We start from the raw sequence: 13686 nt of genomic DNA on the forward strand, positions 1-13686 counted from the left end.
GCCAATCCGGAGCCTGCACATGGGAATGAGGTAGATGCAAGACGACATCATTCCGAGGAGGGACTTGATGGACCTCACCTTGGCCGCATCGGAAACCAACATCCGCTGTACCTTGCCCAGGATGGACCTGGTCCTTTCCTCCGACGGGGAGGCCAGAAGGGACACTGTGTCGAGCTTCGCTCCCAGAAACAGTGCGTTTTGCGCGGGTACCAGGTGGGACTTGGCGTAGTTCACGGAGAATCCCAGGTCCGTGAGAAGTTGGACGGTCCTTGCCGTGTGAACCACTGCGAGCTCCCTAGTCTTGGCTCGGATGAGCCAGTCGTCCAGGTAGGGGTAGACGTGGATCCCCTCGCGGCGCAGCTGCGCCGCCACCGGTGCAAGGCACTTGGTGAATACCCTGGGTGCCGACCGTAGTCCGAAGGGGAGGGCTTTGAACTGGTAGTGACGCCCTTGGACCACAAACCTGAGGAATTTTCGGTGCCCCTTTAGGATGGGAATATGGAAGTAGGCATCCTCCAAATCCAACGACAGGAAGTCTCCTTCCTCCAGCTGACCCAGGACGTGCTGGAGGGTGACCATCCGGAACTTTTGCGCCTTGATGAACTTGTTCAGACGTCGCAGGTCCAGGATGGGGCGCCATCCCCCCGTCTTCTTCACGAGGAAGTATCTCGAGTAAACTCCAGAGCCCCGAAGCCTCTTTGGGACGAGTTCGATGGCGCCCTTCCTGAGCATCGCCTTTACCTCCAGGAGAAGTTGAGGGACGTGAAGTTCTTTCCTGGCCACGGGGGGGACGCGCGGACTCCTTCTTTGAAACTCGAGCGCGTGGCCCCGGGCCAAGGCGTCCAGCACCCAACGGTCGGTGGAGATGGACTCCCACACGCTGACAAAGCTCGCCAGCCGGCCTCCCACCGGGGTGCTTCGGTGGGAGCCCGACCCCACGGCCGGTTCAATCCTGCTTCGACGAGGCTTTGCCGCCTTGTCCTTGGCGACGACGGCGGGGTCCGCCAAACTTGCCTCGTCCTCTGTAGGCCTCCTGAGCCGACGAGCGGGCCGCTTGACGGTAGGTGGAGAAACCGCCCCCGGAACTTTTGGAGGGCCCTTGCCTCCGCTGCTCCGAAAGGGCGTCCGTCGTCGTTGCAGAACTCCAAGGGCCCGGGCCGTCTCGGTGTCCGCTTTAATGGCCTGAAGGGAATCGTCCACTGTTTTCCCAAACAGGTTGTTCCCATCGAAGGGCATGTCCAGGACTCTGGTCTCGGAAGTCCGTAGCCTTGAGCCATCCACGCCGCCTAAGGCAAACGCCGTTGCCCAACTGGCGGAACCCAGTGTCGGCGGTGTCCGTCGCAACGGTAATGGCGTGGTCGAAGCCACCTCACCTTCCTGCAGGATCTCCAGGGCCTCTGTCCTCTTGTCGTCCGGCAAGAAGTCCAGCAGGGGAGCCAGTTTGTACCAGAGCTCCCCGTCGTAGCGGGCCACGATAGCCAAGGCGTTGGCCGCTTTAATCGTCGTCGCGACGAGATGACTCTGCGTCCCATAGCGTCCAATTTCTTTCCCTCGCCGTCCGGTGGGGATGTGGAGGCCGCACCCCCCCCCCCCGCTTTTTTCCTGGCTGCCGCGGAGACGACGGAGTCCGGGGTAGGCTGCGCCCCGAGGCACAGGGGGGCCGTGTACTTCTTCTCGTACCGGTCTCTTCTAGCTGGCGTCGTGGAAGGGTTCTTGAGGAGGGTGAGGCCCTCATCCCAAATGTCGTCCAATAGAGGCACTGAGAGGACAGTCTTCCTCTTGGCCTCGCGCCGCTGATAAAGGAAACCTTCCTTCTTCTCCTCAGGGCAGAGTTGGAAAAGCTCGGATGCCCTGGTGATCATGGAGTGGAACGATCCAATCTCGTCGGGCGGAGAAGCCCTGGTGGGAGGCGACGACGGTACATCCTCGTCGTATACCTCGTCGTCCGTACCCGTCGCTGCCGTGTCAGTCCCCGTATCATCCCCTCGGGTGGACGGGGAGGAGGGCTGGAAGGGGCGCGACGGCTGAAAAGGAGGCAGAGGGTGGATCCTTCTTTTCTTGGTAGGGGGAACACCAGAAGGTCCCGGTTCTGGGTCCCCCGACGGGAGAGGTTCCGTCGGCAACGGTAGTCTCGTCCTTATCTCTGAGCATAAGGACTGTATAGCCAACAAAATGGCCGCCGAGTTGTCTCGCGGCGCTGGCAGAGGGGAATCCGACGGCGATCAGGGGCCCCGTCGGTACCCTCGACGATGTCGTTGTCACCTGCGTCAGGATCCATCCCGACGGGCCGGTCTTCTTCCACGCCGAGGCCGTGGCTTAAGACTTCGACCAGCTCCTCCTCCAAGGTTGAGGCCGAATCTACGACGACGCCCTGCCCCCCCTTTTTCTTCCCCACGGGGGATTTCACGGGGGTCCTATCGATGGGCACAAAAGAGGACTCCCTCCGAGGTGGCAGGGAGACTGAGCCCCGAGGTCGCCACCACTGGTGTAGCCTCCACAGGCTGAGCCAGGGCTGCCGCGACAGTTTCGATAGAGGGCTTGGCCGGATGGATTAAGGCCTTCACCACCTTAGTGTAACGCTCACCTGATTCCCGTAGAGGCGCCGGTCTTGACTGGGCGTATACCGTATCTTCTAAGGTGATGTGTAACACACGGCTGGCTCTTTGGGCTGGACCCCTGTGCACTGTATGTCTGACTTGAAGGGTAAGGTGTCTGCAGATAGAAAATATGGGATTAATGAACTGGGTTATTGAATGTCTCTCTCTTCTTCCCTTTCTCTTCTCCTGTAGGACCCCAAAGGTTAACGCGCTCACCTTAGGTAAGTGAACGCCGTGCTCTCCATCTGCTTCGGAGCAGGGTGCTGAAACCAGTTTCCTCACTGGATAAGGGAAGCAGGCCTCTTGACTTCAGAGGACTGCTGTCCGTCGTTTTCTTCACGCACGGTAAGTTTCGAGTAATTCAAATGTCTTTAAAAGTCTTTAGTAATGTTGTATCTTGTTTTGCAGGGTTCCGGCGATGACGAAGATGGAGCCCGTGTGATGAATAAAAGCGCCTTGAAGCACGTAAGTAAGCACTTGCTGCCTGCTTCACGGCGCGCTCTAACTGTCTTTTTCCTTTGCAGGTATAAGTTCGGAGTGGCTGCAGGGTGCCCGGATACCCACTGGGTTAGATGTGAAAGGAGTAATGGCTCATGAGTATTTAAGTTCCCCAAAGTCTTTAAACGCACCTTGTTTTCAGATGCGGGATGCAGCGCTGAAGGCCTCCGGAGCGTGTGCAGAATTGGTAAGCTTTTGTCTTTCAGATGCCGGAATGCAGTGCGAGGCGTTGATGACAGCCGATGGATCAGGTAAAAGGAGCGCTGTCACTGAAGACCGTAATGCTAACCTGTTCTTTCTTGTCTTTATAGGTGTTGCTGAAGACTGGATTCAGGATGGAAGCCTTTTTCCTTAGGCCCAGGATCAGATGCAGAAGACACGATGAGCGTTCTGCTGCAGAGGATGCAGAATAACACAAAGCAAGATTCATCCATCGGGTGTGGTTTAAATAGCCTCCTGTAGTGCTTAGATGTCTCCTTCCACAGCCACGCCTAGGAAAGAAAAGAGTCCCTGCTTTCCAGAAGAGTTCCAGGGTTCTGAACCTAGGGAGTGGCTCCTGCCCCACCCAACAGGAAAAGTAGTCCCGAACAGAAGAGGATCAGAGGCTCAACTGGCAGGTAAGTAAGCAGCATGGTCTGCCGCAGGTAAGTCCACCCAAGCATTATGAGCCCGGCGCTTCCAGCGCTGGGACTGGGCACATTTATGAGCCTGGCGCCACCGGCGCCAGAACAGAGTCCAAAAGGTCCCAATTGGGACCGGCTGGCGCTCGGAACCTGGGTTATGGGTCTGCTTCCAAGGGAGTTGGGCAAGTCCTGACCTCTTGGAAGCAGAGATCATGACACTTAGGTGCGCTCACCGCCTTATCGTTGAGGGGGGGGGGGGGGGGGGAACACTGCCTCGCTCCCCCTCCGCCTTCGAGCTCGACCGGGGCCTCTCCAGGAGCTTCGCCGGGTGCTCGGCCTTCCTCTTACCCGACCCAGAGCGTTGGCTCGTGGTTGATGGTGCCGGGGAGGGTGCGCCCTGCCTGGCGCCCGTAGAGCCCGACCGTTCGGCGCTCCCGGTGCCAGCGGACTCGCGGTGCTTGGCCTTATGTTGGACCCCCGTCGCCGGGGCGTCCTCAAAGGTCTTAGAAGACCGCTCGGCTTTCTTCCTCTTCTTCTCGCCGAACGGGCTCTTCCCTTCCAGCCAGTTGGCGAGACGTTGATGGCGGTCCTTCATGGTCCGCTCCGACATGTTGCCGCAAAACGCACAGTCCTTCTCCACGTGCGTCTTGTCCTCATGTAGGCAGTAAAGACAAAAAGAGTGTTCGTCCTCCTTGAAGACGTTCTGCAGCTGGCATCCAGGGCAGACCCTGAACAGCTTTCCGGGCGTCTAGCTCCCCTTCTCCTGGGCCATGACCGGGCCTGAGAAACTTCTGGAGTCCTCCAAAAGCGTAGCTCAACGAAATCTTCACCCTTGAGGGGCGCAGACGAATCCGACACGGGTCCCCGTTGATCGGATGGAGAATCGGTGGAGCTTGAGGCTCTTTTGACCGAAAAAACGAAGTTTTTGAGAAAAAACGTGAAAAGAATAGCACTAACGCTCGAGAGCAATAGCACGAGGATCCCAACACATGAACGTGCGGTAAAAATCTGAAGATGGCTGCCAGAGGCGGTGCTTAGGTAGAGGGCAGTCATTGGCTGTGGTCAGTATGACGCAGAGACCAGTGATTGGTTATTACTACGAAAGACAGATCAGAAACGAAACTGATACTGGTTTTTTTCTTTACCGAGGATTCCCAGCCTGACGACGGGGAATATTCATGAGCATGTGAATCCATGCCAGACCCCATGCTGGAGAAACAAATTTCCCTGACCATTGTATCGACAGACCGTTCCCCTGGAATCCCCATTGTGTGAAGACATCGAAGACGATGTCTTCGTGCAGTCGCCATTCGTACTCTTCAGGCAGGGGGAAATCTCTGCTGAGTTTGTCTGCCAGCAGATTGAGTTCCCCTGGTACATGTTGTGACAGTAGGAACATGTCTTGTCTGAGAGCCCACTTCCATATATATTGGGCCAGTTTGGACAGTCCTGGAGAGTGGGTTCCCCCCTGCTTGTTGATATAATACATGGCTGTGGTGCTGTCTGTCAGGACCATCACTGTCCTGCCTTGTAGGTGTTTCCTGGAAGGCTTTTAGCGCCTTGAACACCGCTAGTAGCTCCAGTAGATTGATGTGTTTGGATGCTACGTTCGGAGTCCACACTCCGTGAGCAGTCTGATGGGATAGGTGAGCCCCCCCATCCTGTGAGTGATGCGTCTGTGGTTAGAGTGGCTTCCGCCGCGGGTGTGGCAAAGGATTTCCCTTTTCCCAGGTTTTCCTTTGTCCACCACCGTAGCGAGAGAACCAAGGCCTGCGAGACCACCACTAGATCGTCCCATAGTCCGCTGGCCTGGCACCACTGGCTGTTGAGCCACTCTTGCATTGGGCGCATGCGCAGGCGCATGAGGTACCAAATAAATACACGACGCCATCATGCCTAGCAAGCGCATTGCTTTGCGTACCGTCACCTCTCGACCGGTCACATATTGAGGGATCTGAAACAGCATGTTTTGGACCCTCTCTTTGGAGGGGAAGACGAGGCCGTCCTTTGTTTGAATTAGAGCCCCTAGGAATTGTTTGATTTGGCTGGGGTCTAGGCTGGACTTCTTTTCGTTGATGGAGAAGCCCAACTGGAACAAAAGGTCTACAGTCTTTTGGGTATTGGAGAAGCATGTTTCGTAAGAATCGCCTGTTATGAGCCAGTCGTCGAGGTAAGGGTAGACTGGGATGGACAACCTGCGCAGGTGGGCCGCTGCCACTGCCAGCACCTTCGTGAATACCCTTGGTGCTGATGCTATGCCGAAGGGTAGCACTCTGAACTGGTAGTATTTGCCCTCTATCATGAACCTGAGGTATTTTCTGTGCGCTGGCAACATTAAAATATGAAAGTATGCATCTTTCATGTCCAATGTCATGTAATCTCCCTGTGAAAGCAGTGGGATCACTTCCTGTAAGGTCACCATACGAAACTTTTGGGGTTTGATAAACCTGTTCGCTGGGCGCAGATCTAATACAGGGCGCATGGTTAGATCCTTTTTGGGTACAAGGAAGTACACTGAATAAATACCTTCCGTTACCTGAGATAGAGGCACGACCTCTATGGCTCCTTTTTCCAGCAGCTGTTGTACTTCTTGGAGAAGGATGGCAAGATGTTCCGGTGTCATGCGTCGTCCCCTCGGGGGTTTGTATGTTGGGGAACTGTTGAATTCGATGCAGCATCCGTGGGCTACGGTGGAAAGTACCCAGCGGTCTGACGTTATACCCTCCCATGCTGGAGGAAAGGATGTTATCCGGCCCCCGACCGGTGTTGCATGGGAGGGGACACGAATCTTCGCGTCACTTGGTGTTGTTGGGGGCTTGGGAGCCTCTGGAGGTGGACCCCCGACCTCTTCCTTTGCCCCGGCGCTGTCCTCTTTGGCTGTACTGCCCACTATTGGTCTGGAAATTGGTGGCAGGGTACTGTTGCTGCTGGTTTTGCTGTTGGCGTTGGCCACGAAAAAAAGCGTTTGTTGCCATAGCCGCGTCTGGTAGAGGGCTTAGAGATTTGGTCAAGAGTTTTGATAGTATCGAACTCTTTTTTAGCCCTCTCCAGAGCCTCATCCACCGCTTTCCCAAAGAGGTTTGAGTCTTCAACAGGTTTATTTATTAAAGACGCCTGTGTCTCCGGTTTGAACCCTGAGTTGCGCAGCCATACGTGGCGTTTTAGGAGTATTCCCTGAACCAGGGAACGTCCCGCTGTCTCTGCAGCATCCAGAGAGTTCTTTACAATACTCTGGTTGACCTGGGTTCCTTCGCCAATAGTTGTTAGCAGGCGTGTACGTAGTGGTTCCGGCGCTTCTTCGGCGTCTTTGCGCAGTTTGGCCCACTGCGCGTCCGCATAGCTAGCGAGCAAAGAATTGTTGTTCGCAATTCTTGCCGAAAAGGCAGCCGAGGATGTAACTCTTTTTGCAAGGGCATATAACCTCTTGCCCTCCTTGTCAGGTGGTGCCTCACTGGTGGAAAGTGGTACCCCTGCCCTCTTCCTTGTATTGGTTACTACCAGGGAATCCGGAATGGAATGTCCCCTGATGTACAGCGGGTCTGAGGGTGAAGGAGTGAAAAGTTTTTCAATTCTAGGATTAACCCCTCTGATTAGTGCGGGTGTGGACAGCGAAGGGATGATTCTTCTCTTCACTGAAGCGAGGGGAATGGTCTGACTGACCGGGGGTTTCTCCTTAATTACTCTTTCCACAAAGTCTAATTCAGGAGAGCGCTCCCCAGTGTCCAGTTCGAAATGTGCTGCTGCTCTGCGCAACAGGGCATTGAATGTGGGCTGATCGTCAATGGGAGATGTGTTTCTAACAGGTGAATTGTCAGGAGGATTTAGGTTCAGGACATCAGTGTCTGAATATATTGATGGGGATTGCCAGGGGTGAGAAGGTCCTTCTTCTGGATCTTCTCCGAAGCCTTCTCCTACCAAGTCTGGGATGTCTTCCAGACCTTCCTCCTGGTTCCGTCCCTCTTCATCGTCCATAAAATCCTCCTCCTCAAAGTAATGTTCCTCCCCAGTGAGGTCATACACACTATGGAAGTCTGAGGCTGTGTCCTGGGGATTGACTAGTCTCGGAATTTTGGCCCTGGGGTCCTCCTGAGGCCCTTCTCTTGTTCTCTTGGGAGTGGGAGGGTTCTGGGTATTCATAAACCTCTCCATTCTTTCATTGCAGAGATGGAGCCTTTACATGGTTTCATGGGGTACCCCTGAGCGGTCTAGCGGTGGAAAAATAGTGTCCTGTAGCTGAAAACGGCTCGACCTCTCCCACAACGTCGAGGAAAGTGTCCCGTCGCCCTCCGAAAAGCCTTCAGGTGTGATGGGGGTCCCCTCGACTGAAGGGGGTAGTCCCTGTATTTCTTCTGGCTTTTTCGGCGTGTCTTTCGACCTCTGCGTAGCGCTCGACGTGTCTTTCGGCGTACGCTTGTGGGCGTCTGCTACCACGATCCTCGCCAAGCTCTCAGCGACTCGTTTGTCAGCGGAGGGCTGTGGTTTCGACATTACGGGTGTCGATCGCTGTACGGCGGCATGCGCTTTCTGCTGATGCGCGCCGGCCGATGATTTGGGGGCGGCGCCCTTATTTGCCGAAAGCCCAGTCGCTGGTCGCGGCTGCGGTTGCGAGAGGGGCTTCGAACCCGAACGGTCCGAGGGGGCTGCCGGTGGAACCTGCGTCTCCTTGGGCGCTGATGCCCTCTTCGCCTTTGACGAAGAGCCATGGGTTGTGTGCTTATGTGTGGTCTTGTGTGCGTCCATGTCGCCGGGGTGTTCATCCCCATAAGCAGGGCGTGAGCCGAACCCGTCGGGGCCGGGGACAGATGACGAAGCGCGTGAGCGTTCTTTAGGGGGGTTTTCGACTTCCGTAGCGGAGGTCGTGTTATCACGTTCCTCGTCACTGTCGGTGGTAGCAACGGTGGGTGAAGCATCGGCCTTCGACATAGCGTAGGCCGCCCACCTCTTGACCCTACGGTCTTTTAGAGTCTTTGGCTTAAGAAGCCGACAAGCCGTGCAACCCTCCTCTTTGTGATCGAGGGGCAAGCAGCGGTTACACCGTGAATGCTTGTCCTTCCAAGTAAACTTGCCCTTGCAAAGCGGGCAAAACCTAAAGGGTGTCCTCTCCATAGCCGAGGCAATAAATTGTGATAACGACCCCAAGGGAAAGGAAGGGGAAAAGGAAAGGCATTCTCAGAAAAGAACCAGAGATGTCCCACGACCCCACTCTCCCTACTGTAAATGGCCTGCGAGGCCAGGCCACGTGTTCGGCAACGCCGAAGTATCTCCTCCGCTCGTGCCCTCCGTCGAAGATCTTGCTCGGCGGAGACAGCTTCACAACAGCGTCGAGGGAGGGATCGATATGTTCTATATTAAATAGGAAAACGACCAAAGGTCGAGGAGATGAAATCTGCAATGTCTCTCGAGGAGCTCCGCGCAAAGGCGACCAGTAGCTGGGCGGAAAAAAACAATCTGAGGGACCTCGACGCGTGAGGGATTGTGGGTACAACGCACGTCACTATAGGGATAGTGTTTCAGACACGCCTTGTCGACGTCCCTTTTCGACTACGAAAAACAAAATGCAATACTCCGCAGTGACCACTGGATGTCGGACCTATGCACAGCATGTGATTCTAAGCAGATTAACAAACATCAGAAATGTATATATCACGGGGAAGCTATGGGAACAACCCATTGCAATGCTGGCAATGTATGCGCCACCGACCCTGCTAACCCCATTGCTCACTATCTCACCCCCTGATCACCAGGGACACATCTGACATGATTATGGGAGGTGACGAGGTCATGGACATAGAAATGGACCGCACACCAGTGCGAAGCAGAAACCCCAGCATACGCACCAAGCTGGCCACCTTTGCCACTGCCTTGGGCCTATGGGATGTTTGCAGAGAGCTGTACCCAGATAGCAGGGAATACTCCTTCCACTGTGGAGCACATGCCTCGCTTTCGAGATTATACTACTTTTTTCTCCCTCTGGTGGACATACACAAGGCTAACAGGGCATGCCTACTCCCTAGGGGAATCTCGGATCACTCCCCCCCCCCCGTCGTTCGATCTCACCTCCAGACAGACTCCCCCCCCACCCCCCCCTCCTCCGCAGTGGCGTCTCAATAACTACTACCTGGGCTTCCCGGATCTAGTGGAAGGAATCCAAAGAGCCACAAAATCCTACTTTGAAACAAACACAGGAACAGTAGAAGACCCAGGAGTGCTATGGGAAGCGTACAAGTCAGTGTTGAGAGGAGAAATAATCTCCTGGACCACTGCCCATAAAAAGGCACACCTTGCTAAGCTACACGAGGCCGAGAGACAGGTAAAACATGCGGAAGAGTACCATCTGTCGCAGGATCGGCCCAAAACACAACGGGCACTCTTGCTCGCTCAGAAGCCCTAGATAACGGCAGACAAGAACACAGCAATGCACGCTAGGGTTTATGAGACCAGTGTCGAGGCCAGCAAGTTGCTCGCCTGGTTGGAGCGGAGGGACGAGGGGCACAGTCAAATTAGACAGCCCGGAAGACTCTGACCCCCTGCTAACAGATCAGGAAATAGCGGGTGGCTTTGCCACCTTCTATGCTGACCTCTACAAAACACCTGTCTCCCCTGCAGAGAATACCATTCTAGCGGAAGTCACTCTCCCCATCCTGAAGAACGGGAACTCCTCGAAAAAGAGATCTCAGAAGAAGAAATCGTGGCAGCCATGTCAGGGTTTCAATCAGGGAAGACTCCAGGCCCAAACGGCTTGCCAGTGGAACTGTGGAAGAAGATAGGCCCAGGGGAGCTAGCCCCACATATGTTACGCATGTACCAAAGTGCTCGTGACCAGGGCTTTCTAGCCCCCGACCTTAGAGAAGCCACCATAATAGTGATTCCCAAAGCAGGCAAACCCCCCACCCCCGACAAATGTACCTCCTACAGACCCATCTCTCTCAAACAGCGAAACCAAGATCCTTGCGAAGGTTCTAGCAGACCGATTACAACAGGTCATCCCGTCTCCAATTCATCCAGATCAATGCGGCTTCATGCCACAAAGATCAACCCGCATGAATCTCCATAGACTACACTCAGCCCTGGAGAGAAGAGGCACCCTCCAGAGCCCCCTCGCCCTATTAGCCATTGACTTTGAAAGCATTTGACTCAGTCTATTGGGAGGCGATTTGGGAAATAATGCACTGCATGGGCTTTGGGCCTCACTTTTGGGTGAGGGTGAACGGCTGGAATTCAGACCCCTTTCTACTAGGTAGAGGAACCAGACAGGGCTGCCCCTTGCCGGAAATGATCTTTGCCCTAGCGACTGAACCCCTCGCAGTACTTCTGCGTACCACGGAGACGTGGAGTGGCTTTCACTGGGCAGATGACTGGGAAGATGGAGTCTCATTGTATGCAGACGACCTGCTGATATATTGAAAAGACCCGATTAACTCCTGTGCCGTAGTGACACGCTTGTTTGAAAGATACGGTTCCTTTAGCGGACTACGTGTTAACTTGACTAAGCCCATACTATTCTCACTGGGTAAGGTGAGCGAAACAATACCAATAAACTGCCCTTACCATATTGAACTGACAATTCAGATACCTGGGTATACAAATTACAAAAGACCCACAAACCTGTACCCGATCATAACACGGATCGCTGAAGATGTCCAACACTGGGTCTCCTTACCATTAACCCTACTTGGCAGAGCAGCCCTCTTCAAAATGATGGCCCTCACGCGCTTCTTGTATATACTGCAAAATGCCCCACTACATGTCCCATGGCATGAATTCCACAAATTTGACTGTATCCTTCGAAAACTGCTATGGAGTGGAGGACACCCATGCATAGCACTTGCCACGCTCCAAAGATAGATATGGGAGGGTGGTATAGGCCTCCCCAGACTACAAACATACTACTGGGCCAGCCAAATGGCGATTGTGAATGACATGCTGCACTGGGACACAACATTACCACATATTAGAGCGATAATCACAAGCGACTCCACCAAACCTCCCTTGGAACACCTATATCGAGAAGTGGGCCGAGCGACCCCTCCAACCATGCTCTCACACATACCAAGAGTTTGGGCAGAAACACACAAATATATGGGTTGGGTGGAACAAACTAACACCCATACAACCGCTGTGGAATAACAGGAACCTCCCAGAAGCAAGCAAACTCCCCAGATGGCCCAATTGGACACTGCATGGGATAGCAAAAATTGGAGATGTGATACGAGAGGGAGAAGTGATTCCATTTGACACATTGGTATCCCGCTTCCCTCTCCCCCCACAGAACAATACCACTATACACAGTTAAACCACACACTGTTAACCCACCTTCCTGCCATGTGCGATATGCCTGAATACACACTGATGGAACGCAATGTAGTTTCTGAACGAATTGAACATAAAGCACCTCCGTCATGTATAACGCCATCACCTCTTTCGCCACAACTGAACTGGCAAGTCTAAAGGCCAAATGGGAGCGGGAGGTGGGGGTAATCCAGGCGGAGGAGTGGATAACCACTCTGATGTACCCCTGGGAGATGGCGATCTCATCTAGATTTAGACTCATACAGCTTAAAATCCTCCACCGAGTCTACTACCCAAGAGTGACACTCTTCCACTGGGGCAGGATATCGGACTCAAACTGTCTGCGCTGTAAACGTGAAGAAGGTACCGTCTTCCATATTTTATGGGCGTGCGAGCATATTCAACACTACTGGCAAGCATGTTGCAATGAACTGTCAAAAATTCTACCAAAAACTATTCATGTCAACTGCCACAGCAGTAACGAAGAGGAACATAGCACAATTATGGGGCTCGGAGGTGGCACCCACCCTCGAACAATGGGCCACGGATATAGACATTTGTATTGCAATGGAGTACAGAGTTTACTCTGCGAGAGGCTGCCCTGAAAAAGCAAAGAGGATCTGGCAGAAACGAGAGGACTATCGGTGACGTGTCCCTCCCCTACCAGATGACCCGAGTCTGAATACGTGTCAACTGTGCAGAGACTATTGTGCCAATACACGCCATAGGCGTTTGCTCTGGTTTTACAATGACCCCTTCTTTTTCTTTTCCCTATCTTTGCGGTTAGTTGTGAATGTTTGGAGAGCTTCTTATACGCTCTCCCAGTTGTTGTAATGTCTATTTAACCTTGTATGAAAATTCAATAAAATGTTTGATCAAAAAAAGAAATAACGTACTAATCACCAGAAAAGTCACAATCAAAGTAACAAAGGAATACACTAAGTGAAACAACTTGTGTAATACTAATATTTGTGGAACAAAATAGATCACTAAGTGAATTAACTTATGTGGATGATAATGAATGAAAAATATATGAAATAAAATGTTCAAACTGTGTTTTAAAAAACACTAACAAGTGTGTACCTCACAAGTTATTAGATAATTCAGAAACCTGTGGGGACACTTGAAACCCAAGCACAAAGGCTCTATACATGGGAGGTACTTTAGGAAGGGCAAGTACAATTTGCATGATACTCTACCTTGCTGGCAAGCATGAGAATTTTAGACACACATTATTAATTTACTGCAAACACTGTTTGCAGTAAATGGCAAATACAAGTTTCACTGTGCATGCCTGACAGCATTGCACCCAATATGAAGTGTGTTTATGGCGACATGCACAATTTTAGAAAAAGCACTGGGGTAAATATTTTGTCAGTCACCTAGGAACCCGCCCTGCAGGTCTAGTGGGATTTTTAAGAATTTGCAAGGTCTGTACAGATATAGCTTATGTAAAGCAACTGACTCTGGAATAACATGCTAATGCACAAACTGCCCCTTCTCATTCATTTTCGGGAGGCCCTTGGAGGCCCTGCTCTACAGTACGTTTCTTGGAGCCATATTGCCTCACCCCCACAGCACTTCCACTCCCCAAAGCCACTTTGGCCCACCTGCACAAATCCCATATTTCTCCATTAACTGAACAGCACTCACTTGTTTTCTAGCTATTTGTATGCTAT

The 13686-nt window shown here is 53.0% G+C and overlaps 1 protein-coding gene across 1 annotated transcript in view; it reads right to left on the reverse strand.

The window, feature by feature from the left end:
• VAPB (VAMP associated protein B and C) overlaps window positions 1-13686 on the reverse strand; it is a 478035-nt gene that overhangs the window by 69152 nt on the left and 395197 nt on the right. The window lies entirely within an intron of this gene.

Source organism: Ambystoma mexicanum, chromosome 3p (assembly GCF_040938575.1).
Source record: "Ambystoma mexicanum isolate Mex_15411 chromosome 3p, UKY_AmexF1_1, whole genome shotgun sequence".
In the NCBI taxonomy this organism is placed as follows: domain Eukaryota; kingdom Metazoa; phylum Chordata; class Amphibia; order Caudata; family Ambystomatidae; genus Ambystoma; species Ambystoma mexicanum.